We start from the raw sequence: 9,663 nt of genomic DNA on the forward strand, positions 1-9,663 counted from the left end.
AGCTCGACTATCCATCTCTACTGAAGACCCTTTCAGCTTTTTGAGAGTTGGGTGGAGGACATCATCTCTGAAAATAGGGTCCCACAGCTGCACCCCATCAGTGTGAGCAGGACTCTTAGGACTCTTAGAAGAGTCAATGCTCTGAGACCATTGGGGGCACTTAGCCCCCTCTCTTCATCACTGAGGATGATTTCATTTTTCAGGGATTAGAGAGGGTGGTCCTTGTGGTGGACTGCAGATATGGAGAGCTGTTATCATCGTATTAGATAGATAAGAATGATTATATGTATTGTAGAAATGTCTCCTATCATGTTCCCTAATTTTTTATTATGTCCACATCCTGGTCCCCATCTTGGACATCATAACAAACGTGCACTTTTTGTTTAATTTACACATTGGACCATAGGAAAAATGACACTACAGCTACAGAGGTGACCGTCTGATAGCCCAGCTCGACTATCCATCTCTACTGAAGACCCTTTCAGCTTTTTGAGAGTTGGGTGGAGAACATCATCTCTGAAATAGGGTCCCACAGCTGCACCCCATCAGTGTGAGCAGGACTCTTAGGACTCTTAGAAGAGTCAATGCTCTGAGACCATGGGGGGCGCTTAGCCCCCTCTCTTCGTCACTGAGGATGATTTCACTTTTCAGGGAATAGAGAGGGTGGTCCTTGTGGTGGACTGCAGGTATGGAGAGCTGTTGTCATCGTATTAGATAGATAAGAATGATTATATGTATTGTAGAAATGTCTCCTATCATGTTCCCTATTTTTTTATTATGTCCACATCCTGGTCCCCATCGTGGAAATCATAACAAACGTGCACTTTTTTGTTTAATTTACACATTGGACCAAAGGAAAAATGACACTACAGCTACAGAGGTGACCGTCTGGTAGCCCAGCTCGACTATCCATCTCTACTGAAGACCCTTTCAGCTTTTTGAGAGTTGGGTGGAGGACATCATCTCTGAAAATAGGGTCCCACAGCTGCACCCCATCAGTGTGAGCAGGACTCTTAGGACTCTTAGAAGAGTCAATGTTTTGAGACCATGGGGGGCGCTTAGCCCCCTCTCTTCGTCACTGAGGATGATTTCATTTTTCAGGGATTAGAGAGAGTGGTCCTTGTGGTGGACTGCAGGTATGGAGAGCTGTTGTGATCGTATTAGATAGATAAGAATGATTATATGTATTGTAGAAATGTCTCCTATCATGTTCCCTAATTTTTTATTATGTCCACATCCTGGTCCCCATCTTGGAAATCATAACAAACGTGCACTTTTTTGTTTAATTTACACATTGGACCAAAGGAAAAATGACACTACAGCTACAGAGGTGACCGTCTGGTAGCCCAGCTCGACTATCCATCTCTACTGAAGACCCTTTCAGCTTTTTGAGATTTGGGTGGAGGACATCATCTCTGAAAATAGGGTCCCACAGCTGCACCCCATCAGTGTGAGCAGGACTCTTAGGACTCTTAGAAGAGTCAATGTTTTGAGACCATGGGGGGCGCTTAGCCCCCTCTCTTCGTCACTGAGGATGATTTCATTTTTCAGGGATTAGAGAGAGTGGTCCTTGTGGTGGACTGCAGGTATGGAGAGCTGTTGTCATCGTATTAGATAGATAAGAATGATTACATGTATTGTAGAAATGTCTCCTATCATGTTCCCTAATTTTTTATTATGTCCACATCCTGGTCCCCATCTTGGACATCATAACAAACGTGCACTTTTTTGTTTAATTTACACATTGGACCATAGGAAAAATGACACTACAGCTACAGAGGTGACCGTCTGATAGCCCAGCTCGACTATCCATCTCTACTGAAGACCCTTTCAGCTTTTTGAGAGTTGGGTGGAGGACATCATCTCTGAAAATAGGGTCCCACAGCTGCACCCCATCAGTGTGAGCAGGACTCTTAGGACTCTTAGAAGAGTTAATGCTCTGAGACCATAGGGGCGCTTAGCCCCCTCTCTTCGTCACTGAGGATGATTTCATTTTTCAGGGATTAGAGAGGGTGGTCCTTGTGGTGGACTGCAGGTATGGAGAGCTGTTGTCATCGTATTAGATAGATAAGAACGATTATATGTATTGTAGAAATGTCTCCTATCATGTTCCCTAATTTTTTATTATGTCCACATCCTGGTCCCCATCTTGGACATCATAACAAACGTGCACTTTTTTGTTTAATTTACACATTGGACCATAGGAAAAATGACACTACAGCTACAGAGGTGACCGTCTGATAGCCCAGCTCGACTATCCATCTCTACTGAAGACCCTTTCAGCTTTTTGAGAGTTGGGTGGAGGACATCATCTCTGAAAATAGGGTCCCACAGCTGCACCCCATCAGTGTGAGCAGGACTCTTAGGACTCTTAGAAGAGTCAATGCTCTGAGACCATTGGGGGCACTTAGCCCCCTCTCTTCGTCACTGAGGATGATTTCACTTTTCAGGGAATAGAGAGGGTGGTCCTTGTGGTGGACTGCAGGTATGGAGAGCTGTTGTCATCGTATTAGATAGATAAGAATGATTATATGTATTGTAGAAATGTCTCCTATCATGTTCCCTATTTTTTTATTATGTCCACATCCTGGTCCCCATCTTGGAAATCATAACAAACGTGCACTTTTTTGTTTAATTTACACATTGGACCATAGGAAAAATGACACTACAGCTACAGAGGTGACCGTCTGATAGCCCAGCTCGACTATCCATCTCTACTGAAGACCCTTTCAGCTTTTTGAGAGTTGGGTGGAGGACATCATCTCTGAAAATAGGGTCCCACAGCTGCACCCCATCAGTGTGAGCAGGAATCTTAGGACTCTTAGAAGAGTCAATGCTCTGAGACCATGGGGGGCGCTTAGCCCCCTCTCTTTGTCACTGAGGATGATTTCATTTTTCAGGGATTAGAGAGAGTGGTCCTTGTGGTGGACTGCAGGTATGGAGAGCTGTTGTCATCGTATTAGATAGATAAGAATGATTATATGTATTGTAGAAATGTCTCCTAATATGTTCCCTAATTTTTTATTATGTCCACATCCTGGTCCCCATCTTGGAAATCATAACAAACGTGCACTTTTTTGTTTAATTTACACATTGGACCATAGGAAAAATGACACTACAGCTACAGAGGTGACCGTCTGATAGCCCAGCTCGACTATCCATCTCTACTGAAGACCCTTTCAGCTTTTTGAGAGTTGGGTGGAGGACATCATCTCTGAAAATAGGGTCCCACAGCTGCACCCCATCAGTGTGAGCAGGACTCTTAGGACTCTTAGAAGAGTCAATGCTCTGAGACCATTGGGGGCACTTAGCCCCCTCTCTTCGTCACTGAGGATGATTTCACTTTTCAGGGAATAGAGAGGGTGGTCCTTGTGGTGGACTGCAGGTATGGAGAGCTGTTGTCATCGTATTAGATAGATAAGAATGATTATATGTATTGTAGAAATGTCTCCTATCATGTTCCCTATTTTTTTATTATGTCCACATCCTGGTCCCCATCTTGGAAATCATAACAAACGTGCACTTTTTTGTTTAATTTACACATTGGACCATAGGAAAAATGACACTACAGCTACAGAGGTGACCGTCTGATAGCCCAGCTCGACTATCCATCTCTACTGAAGACCCTTTCAGCTTTTTGAGAGTTGGGTGGAGGACATCATCTCTGAAAATAGGGTCCCACAGCTGCACCCCATCAGTGTGAGCAGGAATCTTAGGACTCTTAGAAGAGTCAATGCTCTGAGACCATGGGGGGCGCTTAGCCCCCTCTCTTTGTCACTGAGGATGATTTCATTTTTCAGGGATTAGAGAGAGTGGTCCTTGTGGTGGACTGCAGGTATGGAGAGCTGTTGTGATCGTATTAGATAGATAAGAATGATTATATGTATTGTAGAAATGTCTCCTATCATGTTCCCTAATTTTTTATTATGTCCACATCCTGGTCCCCATCTTGAACATCATAACAAACGTGCACTTTTTTGTTTAATTTACACATTGGACCATAGGAAAAATGACACTACAGCTACAGAGGTGACCGTCTGATAGCCCAGCTCGACTATCCATCTCTACTGAAGACCCTTTCAGCTTTTTGAGAGTTGGGTGGAGGACATCATCTCTGAAAATAGGGTCCCACAGCTGCACCCCATCAGTGTGAGCAGGACTCTTAGGACTCTTAGAAGAGTTAATGCTCTGAGACCATGGGGGCGCTTAGCCCCCTCTCTTCGTCACTGAGGATGATTTCATTTTTCAGGGATTAGAGAGGGTGGTCCTTGTGGTGGACTGCAGGTATGGAGAGCTGTTGTCATCGTATTAGATAGATAAGAATGATTATATGTATTGTAGAAATGTCTCCTAATATGTTCCCTAATTTTTTATTATGTCCACATCCTGGTCCCCATCTTGGAAATCATAACAAACGTGCACTTTTTTGTTTAATTTACACATTGGACCATAGGAAAAATGACACTACAGCTACAGAGGTGACCGTCTGATAGCCCAGCTCGACTATCCATCTCTACTGAAGACCCTTTCAGCTTTTTGAGAGTTGGGTGGAGGACATCATCTCTGAAAATAGGGTCCCACAGCTGCACCCCATCAGTGTGAGCAGGAATCTTAGGACTCTTAGAAGAGTCAATGCTCTGAGACCATTGGGGGCGCTTAGCCCCCTCTCTTCGTCACTGAGGATGATTTCATTTTTCAGGGATTAGAGAGAGTGGTCCTTGTGGTGGACTGCAGGTATGGAGAGCTGTTGTGATCGTATTAGATAGATAAGAATGATTATATGTATTGTAGAAATGTCTCCTATCATGTTCCCTAATTTTTTATTATGTCCACATCCTGGTCCCCATCTTGAACATCATAACAAACGTGCACTTTTTTGTTTAATTTACACATTGGACCATAGGAAAAATGACACTACAGCTACAGAGGTGACCGTCTGATAGCCCAGCTCGACTATCCATCTCTACTGAAGACCCTTTCAGCTTTTTGAGAGTTGGGTGGAGGACATCATCTCTGAAAATAGGGTCCCACAGCTGCACCCCATCAGTGTGAGCAGGACTCTTAGGACTCTTAGAAGAGTTAATGCTCTGAGACCATGGGGGCGCTTAGCCCCCTCTCTTCGTCACTGAGGATGATTTCATTTTTCAGGGATTAGAGAGGGTGGTCCTTGTGGTGGACTGCAGGTATGGAGAGCTGTTGTCATCGTATTAGATAGATAAGAATGATTATATGTATTGTAGAAATGTCTCCTATCATGTTCCCTAATTTTTTATTATGTCCACATCCTGGTCCCCATCTTGGACATCATAACAAACGTGCACTTTTTTGTTTAATTTACACATTGGACCATAGGAAAAATGACACTACAGCTACAGAGGTGACCGTCTGATAGCCCAGCTCGACTATCCATCTCTACTGAAGACCCTTTCAGCTTTTTGAGAGTTGGGTGGAGGACATCATCTCTGAAAATAGGGTCCCACAGCTGCACCCCATCAGTGTGAGCAGGACTCTTAGGACTCTTAGAAGAGTTAATGCTCTGAGACCATGGGGGCGCTTAGCCCCCTCTCTTCGTCACTGAGGATGATTTCATTTTTCAGGGATTAGAGAGGGTGGTCCTTGTGGTGGACTGCAGGTATGGAGAGCTGTTGTCATCGTATTAGATAGATAAGAATGATTATATGTATTGTAGAAATGTCTCCTATCATGTTCCCTAATTTTTTATTATGTCCACATCCTGGTCCCCATCTTGCACATCATAACAAACGTGCACTTTTTTGTTTAATTTACACATTGGACCATAGGAAAAATGACACTACAGCTACAGAGGTGACCGTCTGATAGCCCAGCTCGACTATCCATCTCTACTGAAGACCCTTTCAGCTTTTTGAGAGTTGGGTGGAGGACATCATCGCTGAAAATAGGGTCCCACAGCTGCACCCCATCAGTGTGAGCAGGACTCTTAGGACTCTTAGAAGAGTTAATGCTCTGAGACCATGGGGGCGCTTAGCCCCCTCTCTTCGTCACTGAGGATGATTTCATTTTTCAGGAATTAGAGAGGGTGGTCCTTGTGGTGGACTGCAGGTATGGAGAGCTGTTGTCATCGTATTAGATAGATAAGAATGATTATATGTATTGTAGAAATGTCTCCTATCATGTTCCCTAATTTTTTATTATGTCCACATCCTGGTCCCCATCTTGGACATCATAACAAACGTGCACTTTTTTGTTTAATTTAAACATTGGACCATAGGAAAAATGACACTACAGCTACAGAGGTGACCGTCTGATAGCCCAGCTCGACTATCCATCTCTACTGAAGACCCTTTCAGCTTTTTGAGAGTTGGGTGGAGGACATCATCTCTTAAAATAGGGTCCCACAGCTGCACCCCATCAGTGTAAGCAGGACTCTTAGGACTCTTAGAAGAGTCAATGCTCTAAAACCATGGGGGGCGCTTAGCCCCCTCTCTTCGTCCCTGAGGATGATTTCATTTTTCAGGGATTAGAGAGGGTGGTCCTTGTGGTGGACTGCAGGTATGGAGAGCTGTTGTCATCGTATTAGATAGATAAGAATGATTATATGTATTGTAGAAATGTCTCCTATCATGTTCCCTAATTTTTCATTATGTCCACATCCTGGTCCCCATCTTGGACATCATAACAAACGTGCACTTTTTTGTTTAATTTACACATTGGACCATAGGAAAAATGACACTACAGCTACAGAGGTGACCGTCTGATAGCCCAGCTCGACTATCCATCTCTACTGAAGACCCTTTCAGCTTTTTGAGAGTTGGGTTTAGGACATCATCTCTGAAAATAGGGTCCCACAGCTGCACCCCATCAGTGTGAGCAGGACTCTTAGGACTCTTAGAAGAGTTAATGCTCTGAGACCATGGGGGCGCTTAGCCCCCTCTCTTCGTCACTGAGGATGATTTCATTTTTCAGGGATTAGAGAGGGTGGTCCTTGTGGTGGACTGCAGGTATGGAGAGCTGTTGTCATCGTATTAGATAGATAAGAATGATTATATGTATTTTAGAAATGTCTCCTATCATGTTCCCTAATTTTTTATTATGTCCACATCCTGGTCCCCATCTTGGACATCATAACAAACGTGCACTTTTTTGTTTAATTTACACATTGGACCATAGGAAAAATGACACTACAGCTACAGAGGTGACCGTCTGATAGCCCAGCTCGACTATCCATCTCTACTGAAGTCCCTTTCAACTTTTTGAGAGTTGGGTGGAGGACATCATCTCTGAAAATAGGGTCCCACAGCTGCACCCCATCAGTGTGAGCAGGACTCTTAGGACTCTTAGAAGAGTCAATGCTCTGAGACCATTGGGGGCACTTAGCCCCCTCTCTTCATCACTGAGGATGATTTCATTTTTCAGGGATTAGAGAGGGTGGTCCTTGTGGTGGACTGCAGATATGGAGAGCTGTTATCATCGTATTAGATAGATAAGAATGATTATATGTATTGTAGAAATGTCTCCTATCATGTTCCCTAATTTTTTATTATGTCCACATCCTGGTCCCCATCTTGGACATCATAACAAACGTGCACTTTTTTGTTTAATTTACACATTGGACCATAGGAAAAATGACACTACAGCTACAGAGGTGACCGTCTGGTAGCCCAGCTCGACTATCCATCTCTACTGAAGACCCTTTCAGCTTTTTGAGAGTTGGGTGGAGGACATCATCTCTGAAAATAGGGTCCCACAGCTGCACCCCATCAGTGTGAGCAGGACTCTTAGGACTCTTAGAAGAGTTAATGCTCTGAGACCATAGGGGCGCTTAGCCCCCTCTCTTCGTCACTGAGGATGATTTCATTTTTCAGGGATTAGAGAGGGTGGTCCTTGTGGTGGACTGCAGGTATGGAGAGCTGTTGTCATCGTATTAGATAGATAAGAACGATTATATGTATTGTAGAAATGTCTCCTATCATGTTCCCTAATTTTTTATTATGTCCACATCCTGGTCCCCATCTTGGACATCATAACAAACGTGCACTTTTTTGTTTAATTTACACATTGGACCATAGGAAAAATGACACTACAGCTACAGAGGTCACCGTCTGATAGCCCAGCTCGACTATCCATCTCTACTGAAGACCCTTTCAGCTTTTTGAGAGTTGGGTGGAGGACATCATCTCTGAAAATAGGGTCCCACAGCTGCACCCCATCAGTGTGAGCAGGACTCTTAGGACTCTTAGAAGAGTCAATGCTCTGAGACCATTGGGGGCACTTAGCCCCCTCTCTTCATCACTGAGGATGATTTCATTTTTCAGGGATTAGAGAGGGTGGTCCTTGTGGTGGACTGCAGATATGGAGAGCTGTTATCATCGTATTAGATAGATAAGAATGATTATATGTATTGTAGAAATGTCTCCTATCATGTTCCCTAATTTTTTATTATGTCCACATCCTGGTCCCCATCTTGGACATCATAACAAACGTGCACTTTTTTGTTTAATTTACACATTGGACCATAGGAAAAATGACACTACAGCTACAGAGGTGACCGTCTGATAGCCCAGCTCGACTATCCATCTCTACTGAAGACCCTTTCAGCTTTTTGAGAGTTGGGTGGAGAACATCATCTCTGAAAATAGGGTCCCACAGCTGCACCCCATCAGTGTGAGCAGGACTCTTAGGACTTTTAGAAGGGTCAATGCTCTGAGACCATGGGGGGCGCTTAGCCCCCTCTCTTCGTCACTGAGGATGATTTCACTTTTCAGGGAATAGAGAGGGTGGTCCTTGTGGTGGACTGCAGGTATGGAGAGCTGTTGTCATCGTATTAGATAGATAAGAATGATTATATGTATTGTAGAAATGTCTCCTATCATGTTCCCTATTTTTTTATTATGTCCACATCCTGGTCCCCATCTTGGAAATCATAACAAACGTGCACTTTTTTGTTTAATTTACACATTGGACCATAGGAAAAATGACACTACAGCTACAGAGGTGACCGTCTGATAGCCCAGCTCGACTATCCATCTCTACTGAAGACCCTTTCAGCTTTTTGAGAGTTTGGTGGAGGACATCATCTCTGAAAATAGGGTCCCACAGCTGCACCCCATCAGTGTGAGCAGGAATCTTAGGACTCTTAGAAGAGTCAATGCTCTGAGACCATGGGGGGCGCTTAGCCCCCTCTCTTTGTCACTGAGGATGATTTCATTTTTCAGGGATTAGAGAGAGTGGTCCTTGTGGTGGACTGCAGGTATGGAGAGCTGTTGTGATCGTATTAGATAGATAAGAATGATTATATGTATTGTAGAAATGTCTCCTATCATGTTCCCTAATTTTTTATTATGTCCACATCCTGGTCCCCATCTTGAACATCATAACAAACGTGCACTTTTTTGTTTAATTTACACATTGGACCATAGGAAAAATGACACTACAGCTACAGAGGTGACCGTCTGATAGCCCAGCTCGACTATCCATCTCTACTGAAGACCCTTTCAGCTTTTTGAGAGTTGGGTGGAGGACATCATCTCTGAAAATAGGGTCCCACAGCTGCACCCCATCAGTGTGAGCAGGACTCTTAGGACTCTTAGAAGAGTTAATGCTCTGAGACCATGGGGGCGCTTAGCCCCCTCTCTTCGTCACTGAGGATGATTTCATTTTTCAGGGATTAGAGAGGGTGGTCCT

The sequence above is a fragment of the Anomaloglossus baeobatrachus genome, unplaced genomic scaffold (assembly GCF_048569485.1).
Source record: "Anomaloglossus baeobatrachus isolate aAnoBae1 unplaced genomic scaffold, aAnoBae1.hap1 Scaffold_163, whole genome shotgun sequence".
Classification (NCBI taxonomy): domain Eukaryota; kingdom Metazoa; phylum Chordata; class Amphibia; order Anura; family Aromobatidae; genus Anomaloglossus; species Anomaloglossus baeobatrachus.